The sequence below is a fragment of the Anser cygnoides genome, chromosome 2 (genome assembly GCF_040182565.1).
Source record: "Anser cygnoides isolate HZ-2024a breed goose chromosome 2, Taihu_goose_T2T_genome, whole genome shotgun sequence".
NCBI lineage: Eukaryota > Metazoa > Chordata > Aves > Anseriformes > Anatidae > Anser > Anser cygnoides.
In genome coordinates this window covers 80967884-80977500 of record NC_089874.1, presented here as the reverse complement: position 1 = coordinate 80977500, position 9617 = coordinate 80967884, and the positions used below count along the sequence as shown (strand labels likewise).

The 9617-nt window shown below is 40.4% G+C and overlaps 1 long non-coding RNA gene across 1 annotated transcript in view; it reads right to left on the bottom strand.

Moving 5' to 3' along the window:
* LOC136790133 (uncharacterized) overlaps window positions 1-3526 on the bottom strand; it is a 5644-nt gene extending 2118 nt beyond the window's left edge. Inside the window, exon 1 of the long non-coding RNA XR_010829490.1 lies at window positions 2144-3526. This is a non-coding gene — a long non-coding RNA (uncharacterized lncRNA). The remainder of the gene's footprint in view (window positions 1-2143) is intronic.
* Window positions 3527-9617: the final 6091 nt, after the last annotated feature.

Below are 9617 nucleotides of genomic sequence, written 5' to 3'. Positions count from 1 at the left end.
ACAAAAAATATTTCAAGCAGAACACTCTTTTGCTCCATCAATGACAGTCCCCTGCTTTGCCACACTGGATACGCATCTTAGGGACAGACCTAGAAAATGCTGCAAAGGGCAGTAATTCCAGTAATTACAGGGGGAAGTAATTCTATTTACTTCATTATGTTGCTGCGCATAATCTGTCAGCCTTTAAAAGGAGTAGTTTGGGCATTTGTATTAACTAGTTTAGCCTCGCACTTGGAGAGGAAAGCAGATAATTCTGTGCCCAGATCCAAATTTTAAGAAGATTGTGTAGTATTTGTGTCATAAGGTGTGTATTTCTTCACAGGGGCACCTTATTCCTCATCATGCAAATTTATGAGACTAGGATAGGACCAGGCCTTTAGCCTGTTTCACCAGCATTGAAACAACTGCTTCTTCTAGCCCAGAAATACGGGTTATAACATGAGCTGTTCCCAGTCCCTCTATGAATATTACCAATGTAAATAAGAGAGCAGTCTTTTTATTTTTTTTCATTCCTTTTATCCATTTCTCTTCTCTTTCTAAAATTAATATTATTTCTAAGTCGTTTTTTTTTCTATGCTTGACAATGTAGTATTCTGAAAACAAACACTGCATATTCACATAGCAAAGGAATATTCCACTCCTGCAAATCCTTTACCAGTCAAGAAACCTCACAGACATTAGTCAGCACCTTGATTTCAATGGCATGAGGTACACCAGCAATGTGACAAACATCTCAACCTGACTGGGATCAAATTCTTGCTGAGCTATACTTTAACCCATAAACAGTCCCACTTAAGTCAAGAGGAATACTTCTTTTTTAAAGGTGTCCCCAAGTATCAGACAGAATCTTACTCAAAGAGGTCCCAGCCCCTTTAATGAATTTTGTGCAATTGCTACCCTACAACCACATACAGCACCATTAGCTTCAGCTAGGATCCATCAGGGACTCATTGCAAGACTGGGCTTAAAGGCAGGCTGCTCAGAATGAATGGTTTAACCAAAGGCATGATGTTAAAATGATTTAGATTGACAGTTATATTAAGTGAAACTACCTGTGTAGACACACACCAGTTTAGTATGCCCTTGTAATTTACAATTTGAAACCTCAGGAGCACCCACACACCACCTCACATGGGCTTAACACTGCAACAAAACAGCCTTTGTTTGCTAACAGCACTCAGGAGAGCCATTCTATCTGACAATTTCTCCCTGCTTTGAGAGTTAAGAAGTCTGCAGCATGACCTATGCTTAATGACGAGCTTTTTTCCTTTACCAGGACAATGCACTGGTCTGGCCTGATCTGTCTAGTCCCCGCATCCCCTGGTCACCTTGCACAGCTCTGCTGGATGGCCAGTTTATGTCTGACTGAGCTTATTCTTTTCATGATCCCACTTGATCCAGAAGGAATAAGTGAACTTGTGAGCACTCGTTCTTGAAATTCCATCAGAGATGCTTCTAATGTAAAATAGGCTTTTTAAATGTCACATAAATAAAATACAAGATCTTTTCCTGGCCTCTCAATCTTACACTGTGTTCAGTGAACTCTCTTCCATCCCTTGATACCACATATTCTGAAAAACACTCAGAGATACTAATGTTGACCTCAAGCCCTCTGACAGTGATTTTACTGAGCTGTGGAATAAGACCAAATTGCAGATAATTTGTTTCAGATAAGGCACAATGAACTATTTTTCAAATATCTGTTTCTCTGGTTTGCTCTTTTGAATTTGGCAACAAGTTGTTGGCCCTTAATCTTGTGGTTCTTAATCTGTCACAAGCCTGTGCCAGCAACACACAATATCCGTAAACCCAGACCATGCTCTGGTAGGTAGCTCTGTAATGTCTGTAACTTGTAGATAGCCTAACCTGCTTTTTTTTTTACCCACCATAAAAAAAGGTTGGGAACTGTTGTGTTGTGTCCTCAGAATGAATAGGAGAAAATAGTGAAATAAACAAGAGGTTTTGTTTGCTTTCTTTTCCCTAACATCTCCCTCTCTCCTACAAACAAACAAACAAACAAACAACAACAATAACAACAAAACAGACATTTCATGCTGATTGTGTTAAAGACTTGGAAGGATTCTTAAGAGTGAAGACAGGACACAGCAATAATTCAGTGGCATAAACTTCACCCTGCTCTCACCTGCAGTGATGCGTATCTAAGTCACTTGGTTTCACAGTTAATAAGAGTTCATTCTAACTAGAGTTCACAAGAGAATTTGTCCCAGAAGTGTCAGGCTAAAAAAAAAAAAAAGTATAGTGTTAGGCTTTTTTTTTTTTTTTCCCCCAACTTTTTAAATCTCTTATTTCTCCTCTCCTTTTGTTTTCTTTGATCTGCATTTCCATGTGTTTATTACGTCCCCTTCTTTGTTGGACACACTGGAAAAAATCTCAGGTAAAGTTTTGTACTATGCAAAATATCATAAAATGTCCAGTATCTCTCAGTTACATACATGCTTCCGGGAGAAATTGGATTATGAAATATTGCCTGGAACCCGTGGCCACTGATAAGCCAAACTGATCCAAGAACCAGAGTAAGTACAATTCCTTAGAGAAATACAACTGGCTCTAACAACTACATAAGAGAAGAACAAGAATAAGATAAATTCAAATGGTATTAATCAAATTGTTTTAATTTTCAGTGATCAATTGTCATCCATTTGTTTCTCTTAGAAATAGAAATCTGTGATTTTTACATTTACTTAAAAAAAATAATCCTAACTTTTTTTCTCACTGGCTGCTCTAAAAGACCAAATTCAGGAGACTATTTAAAGATCTCATGAGCTGTATTAGTAAGCTTAATATCTACAATCTGGTAAAAAATTAAGCAAATGCTTAAGAACTTCCCTGAATCAAAGCCAATGTTCCTGAATCTGGTATTGTTTTTCAATTCAACAGTCCTTTAATGCTATGGAGTCCATGAAGTGTACCTTGAAGAGGAAACTGATATATAAGAGAAATGGAAAACAACAACAATAAAAAACATAATATGAAGAAGAAACCAGTACACAGAAGAAAATTATATATGTATATATTTTAGCTTCTAAATTCCTAATGGTACAGAAATCGTTTGGGTCTACTAAGCACTGTGTAATCAAGTAGAAAAATGAAAGCTGATTTTAATCCACTCACTTTACACATTTTTAGTATTTATTGAATTAGCCTAGAGAAGCCCAGCAGATAAGTCACCGTGTACTATTTATAGTTAGGGATCAAACACCTTATGTTCTAAGCCTGTCTAATTTCAATTTTTTATTGACAGGAAAAGTACACAATGTTTATAGTGCTGCATTCTTTTAGGAAAAAAAAAAAAAGAGAGAGAAAAGAAAAAAACATCTCTCTAAACCCACTCACATCTCATCTCATCAGTCATAACCTACATGAATGATAATAGGTTCTCAAAGCTCCCTAGTTCTCTGTGACAGTTCTAATAATGCAGTGCCAGATGTTTGAAATGCCTGCAATACCCAGAGGTTGCAGTGCAATGACCTCCATGGTCCCCTGTTCAGTGGAAGTGGTTGCTAAATGTAAATGTAATTACACTGCAATCCATTTATAATAGTCATGATTATAATATAGCAAATAAAAGTACTTACCAAACTAAATACATTAAATTAAATGTATTGTTTTCTGGTTATAATAGACACTCTGGGTATTATTAATATCTCCTAAGGAGAAAACAGGGAAGGAACTTTGAGCATACTTGAGAGATGGAAGAATGTCAAGGAATGCAACCTCTGTGCTTTCATTCCCACAAGCTGTGTAAACCTTTGAGTTAAAACAAATATTTCTAAAAAAGCCAGAACTGTTACTTTTTTAGCTAAGTCTTTGCAACAGCAGAATGGGCATTTTCTTACTGTCCAGAGTACTTGACAGATAACTGGAACAGCATCATTCCTCTTACCACATTTCAGCAGCAAACTTACTGTAATAACACTATATTCTTGCTTTCAAAATTAATTCAGTAAGCATGTAGAATTAACACATAGCCCTTTTCAAGCCCCCAAGCCTAACCTAAACCAAAGAAAAATATCTCCTTTATTCTGAATAATAATTCCTGTCAAATAAATAAATAGACCATATACTGGCCTATGTAGGAGCATGCTAAGTAAGTATGTAAGTAATTATGCTAACTTATGTGAGTAAATCCACTGGTGTTCCTGAAACAACCACAGTATACTTGTGGTTCTGCATAACGTTATTGTTTTCCTTTACCTACATCTATGTGTTTTGTTGACTGCATTAAACTATCCTGGTGCTGAGAAGCAAGTGGAATCTTTTTCCTGGGGAGGGAAAAATCTTTCTCTCATCTGCTGCCCCCACCTTCTTCTTTTATCCCAGTTCTTCTTTTGTAGCCTGAGTCATTTTGCTCAGATATACTTTCTCCTCACTAACTCCTGACCTAGTAGTTCACCAAATACAGTTTTGACCAAGTTGTTGTGGTTGGTAATGAGCATCAGATTACTTTAATTAGCTTTGTGTCTATGAAGATAGCAAAATTTATGACTGATGTTTTCATCTTGCTATTATTATTAGTTTATTACAGAATATTATGGAAAAGGAATTTGGTTGATTCAGTATTTCATCACATAGCAAAGCAAACTATTGGCATGTTATGGATCACTTTTTGGTGCTATTGCAGTCACCCCTACAGTCTGACTACAGCAGAATTTAGGTGTCCCTCAGCTGAGCAGATGCAGGTGATGTGAAACAGAGGAAGCTGGTAGATTTAGGAGGGCAGGGCAGGACTTCCCTGAACTGATTGTTCTCATCCGCCCTGTTCCTCGTGAAATTTCTATGAAACTACAAGTCAAGGTGCTTTCCCAGAGCAACTCAACAGACTATGAGCTATTCGGACATAGCCTGTCCTCTCCCTTGTGGAACACAAAGGGTTAATTTAATATAGTGGCATCTTTCTTATGTCCTAGAGGCAAAGTTCCCACGACCACACTTGTGAAGTGTTGTCCTTTAATTTTTCAAGCACTGACAGTGTCTTTCACTGTAGGAGTCTTTGTCTCATTTCAGTCCCAGCCAAGGAGAGTGTTCAGACCTTTCCCTTCCTCTCTAATTTAGTTATATTCCTAACACCATGACTCGGGCTGGCTCAGGAGAGCCCCCTCCTACCTGCACTGTCTGCCTCACTGCACAAAGCAATTGCAGTTGACCTGGTAACCTCTATCTTCCAGACCGTGACAGCCTCTTACTGGGCTGCCTTTCCCAACTCACCATCTTCTCTTAGTTACAACAGAGCGAGGCAAAGTGAACTCTCACAGCTGGCTTTGCATCGATGTGGACATAGCTGAGAGCAGCATTTTGCCTCCTTCTGCTGTCGAAAGGCATCTGCGTTGCCTACCATATTACATGCAGAAACAGTGACTTATACTTTCCTTGTGTAAAGCAAATGGATATTGGGGCACTTCTCTGGCCACCAATTTCTACTATTTTCGCCAAGAAACATGAGCAGTAGTCATAATTGAGTTTCCACATGTTAGAAAAGAAATTGAAGCCCTAGAATCTGTAGAAACTTTCCAAACACAGCACAGAATACTTCAGGCTTCTTAACCATCCCTTGTAAGATTTGTGACCTGCTGATCTTCTTTTCCTGTCTCCAGACATGGCCAAGATGTTTTGTGTTACGTGTTGCTGCTCACTTGTATTCAGAAACACATTCACTGTATCTCATCTGAGATTCTCTGAGATATTCTCTGAGATTCTCATCTGAGATATCTCATCTCATTGACTCATCTGTCTCTCACTGTCCCTTAGTGGGAGAGACAGGTATTTAGATACCTCTTGTACAGATAAGATATTGAGAACACCATATGTGGATAAGTTTAAAAGCAAGTAACTTTAACTTTGTTTGCATAGATAAAAATTATCACACAGTCAAAAATTTGGGCCTATAAAAATTGAAACTGAACTCCATTTTTACATCTGTGAACTACTTCAGAAAGCTAAAGTTTGAGGAAAAAAATGTGTTTTTTTTTTTTTTTTTCAAATACATCAATAATCTTCTTTTTAATTTATATAGCCCCAGCTGTCAGCTACCTCCAAACCCTCTTAGTGCAGTGATATGGAAACATTTTTACTGAAAACTTCTTAGGAATACCTCAGAGAGTTCACATTCATATCTATTTAAGTGAGCAGATGAATAGAGTCTACCTAACTTAATTGGGGGAGAGAAAAAATAAATCAATAGAGCAAGCTTTCTGCTTATCAACTGTATCCTATTTCTTGTTGGTTATTGCTTACACTTTGGCTTATTTGGAGGAAACCTTTGTTCAGACTTTAATTTGTTCTGTTCATTCCATGGTCATATCCCCTGGTTCAGTTTAATAAGTAAAGAGTAGTATATAGGAATAAAACATTATGGAATTGTGTTGCTGATGGAGTATATCCACCTGGAAAACAGAGTTTCATTGTATTACTGAAAATCTAGAAGTGTTTTGTCATAATGGGAAACATTAACTCTTTTATTTAATTAGTTAATGCACATCAGAGGGATTATAACTTTACCATACAACAGTATTTCCATTTTTTTTTCTAATATTGTTATCTAATCTATTTTCATTTTTCTTTTAAGGTCCTGCTTAGTGCATCATACCCGCCTACAGAAATTCACAGTGTCTGTGAAGGTCCATGAAAACAAATGGGGTTCATCAACACCACAGCCCACATTTACCAAAAGGATTCATGAGAGGAGAAGGTGACTTGGCTTTGGTTTTGTGTGTGTTCTCTGTGTTATGAAGTTTCTGGAATAATTCCATCAGTTAAAAGCTGCCTGACCCTGTACCAAAAGGTACCGAAAGGGATTCAGTTCCCTGAAGTCCATAAAATCTGAAGGAGACCATCAGCTTCTGTGTTATCACCTGCCTTCCCTAGCTTCCTCCTGGTATTATCAAACTGGATGCTGTGCAAATCATATTGCTACAGCATCTTCTTTTGAGGCATTGCCTTTGTGAGACTACCTGAACAGAGATGGAAGTCATACAGATGGTGGTAGCAAGTCCACATGAAGTATCCTAGTTTTGAATCAATTCTGAGAGTGTTTTGAGTACAGAACAACTACCTCGTCAGCTTCTACTATGACAAAGGAAAGGAATGAGCTGTACTATTACCCTGCAGACCAAATTCTCAGATAACAGCAGACAAAGCAGAAAATGCAGTATTCAATCTCCCTGGCTTCCCCAGGCCTGCCACATGATTCAGGGGAAGAAAAAAAAAAAAGGGGGGGGGGGAGGGGGGCGAAGATGAGGGGGGGGGATGTTGGGATGTTTAAAAAAAAAGGAGGGAGAGCTCAATAAACCTGGGGCTCAAGGACCCTGACACATTCTTTGATTATCACAGTCACAGGTGTTGAAACATGGAATGCAATATATTTCTGTAATAGCGATACTGCTCCGAGGAAATGTCTGTTAGTCTCAGGAATGTAGTGTGTAAGTGACGGGAGGAAAAGTGTCCACTTTGTTATTCTGAACTAGACTACAGAGAGCAGGCTGGTATTCCAAGACTGGTGATCTGCTTTTTGTTGTAGATACTAATTCCCAAGAGCACAAGGACTTTCTGTGTGGATGAAACACAGCAAATTATTACTTAAATGCTCCCAATTTCCTCTATTGTATTAGAGTGCATAAGCTTCAGTGTATTTATATTACCTGAGAAAATAAAATCATGTAAAGAAAGTAAAACAAAAACCCCCTCCCCCAGTGCATTACTGAGAAAATTTTGTTAAATGAGTTTGAATTGTGGTGTTATCAATTTTATGAATGATGTTGAACAATCCCATTTCTTAACAATGTTACATATTTAATTACAAAGACGCTTATTTGTAGTTTTATTTCTCTTCAAAAAAGAGACCCTTACATTCATTTAAAGTTTTTCTTTTGTTTGATTTTTTTTTTAAAGACCATAAAGTCTATATAATAATAGTCCCTTGTAGTCTTATTACAGAATCAAAGAATCACAGAATTGCAGGGATTGGAAGGGACCTCGAAAGATCATCGGGTCCAACCCCCCTGCCAAAGCAGGTTCCTTAGAGCAGGCTGCCCAGGTAGGCGTCCAGATGGGCCTTGAATATCTCCAGAGAAGGAGACTCCACAACCTCACTGGGCAGCCTGTTCCAGTGCTCCGTCACCCTCACTGTGAAGAAGTTCTTTTGCATGTTGGTGCGGAACTTCCTATGGCCATCTTGTGGCCATTACTTCTTGTCCTGTCCCCACAAACCACTGAAAAGAGGTTGGCCAAATCCCTCTGTTTCCCACACCTCAGGTATTTATACACATTGATAAGATCCCCTCTCAGTCTTCTCTTCTCCAGGCTGAACAGACCCAGGTCTCTCAGCCTTTCCTCATAGGGAAGATGCTCCAGGCCCTGTATCATCTTTGTGGCCCTCCGCTGGACATGTTCCAGGAGATCCCTGTCTTTTTTGTACCGGGGAGCCCAGAACTGGACACAGTACTCCAGGTGAGGCCTGACCAGGGCAGAGTAGAGGGGGAGGATCACCTCCCTTGACGTGCTGGCCATGCTCCTTTTAATGCACGCCAGGATCCCATTGGCCTTTTTGGCCACCAGGGCACACTGCTGGCTCGTGGTCAACCTATCATCCACCAGGACCCCCAGGTCCTTCTCCTCAGAGCTCCTCTCCAGCAGGTCATCCCCCAGCCTGTACTGATATGTCCGGTTGTTCCTTCCCAGGTGCAGGACTCTACACTTGCTCTTATTAAACCTCATTTGGTTTCTTCCTGCCCATCTCTCCAGCCAGTCCAGGTCTCGCTGAATGGCAGCACAGCCTTCTGGCATGTCGACCACTCCTCCCAGCTTTGTATCATCGGCGTACTTGCTGAGGGCAGACACTATTCCCTCATCAAGGTCGTCGATGAAGATGTTGAACAAGACCGGACCCAGCACCGACCCCTGGGGAACACCGTTAGTCACAGGTCTCCAGCCGGACTCTGTGCCGCCGATCACCACCCTCTGAGCTCGGCCAGTCAGCCAGTTCTCAACCCACCTTACTTTCCACTCCTCTATCACACACTTTCTCAGCTTTACTAGCAGGATGTCATGGGAGACAGTATCGAAAGCCTTGCTGAAGTCAAGGTAGATGACATCCACTGCTCTCCCTCCATCTACCCAGCTGGTGATGCCATCATAGAAGGTAAAGAGGTTGGTCGAGCACGACTTCCCCTTGGTGAATCCATGCTGACTACTGCTCATAACATTCTTCTCTTCCAATTGCTTGGAGATGGCATCCAGAACAAGCTGTTCCAACACCTTTCCAGGGACAGAAGTGAGACTGACTGGCCTGTAGTTTCCTGGATCCTCCTTCTTGCCCTTCTTGAAGACCGGCTATCCTCCAGTCTTTGGACAGCTCTCCTGTTCTCCAGGACCTTTCAAAGATGATAGAGAGCGGTTCGGCTATCACCTCTGCCAACTCCCTTAGCACACGTGGATGCATCCCATCGGGACCCATGGATTTGTGTGCGTTGAGCCCACTCAGACACTCCTGAACCACTCTCTCGTCAACCAGGGGGGAGCCCTCCATTTCCCAGTCCCTTTCTCCTCCCACCAGAGTCGAGGAGTCCTGGGGGGGAGTCCTTGAAACAAAGACTGAAGCAAAG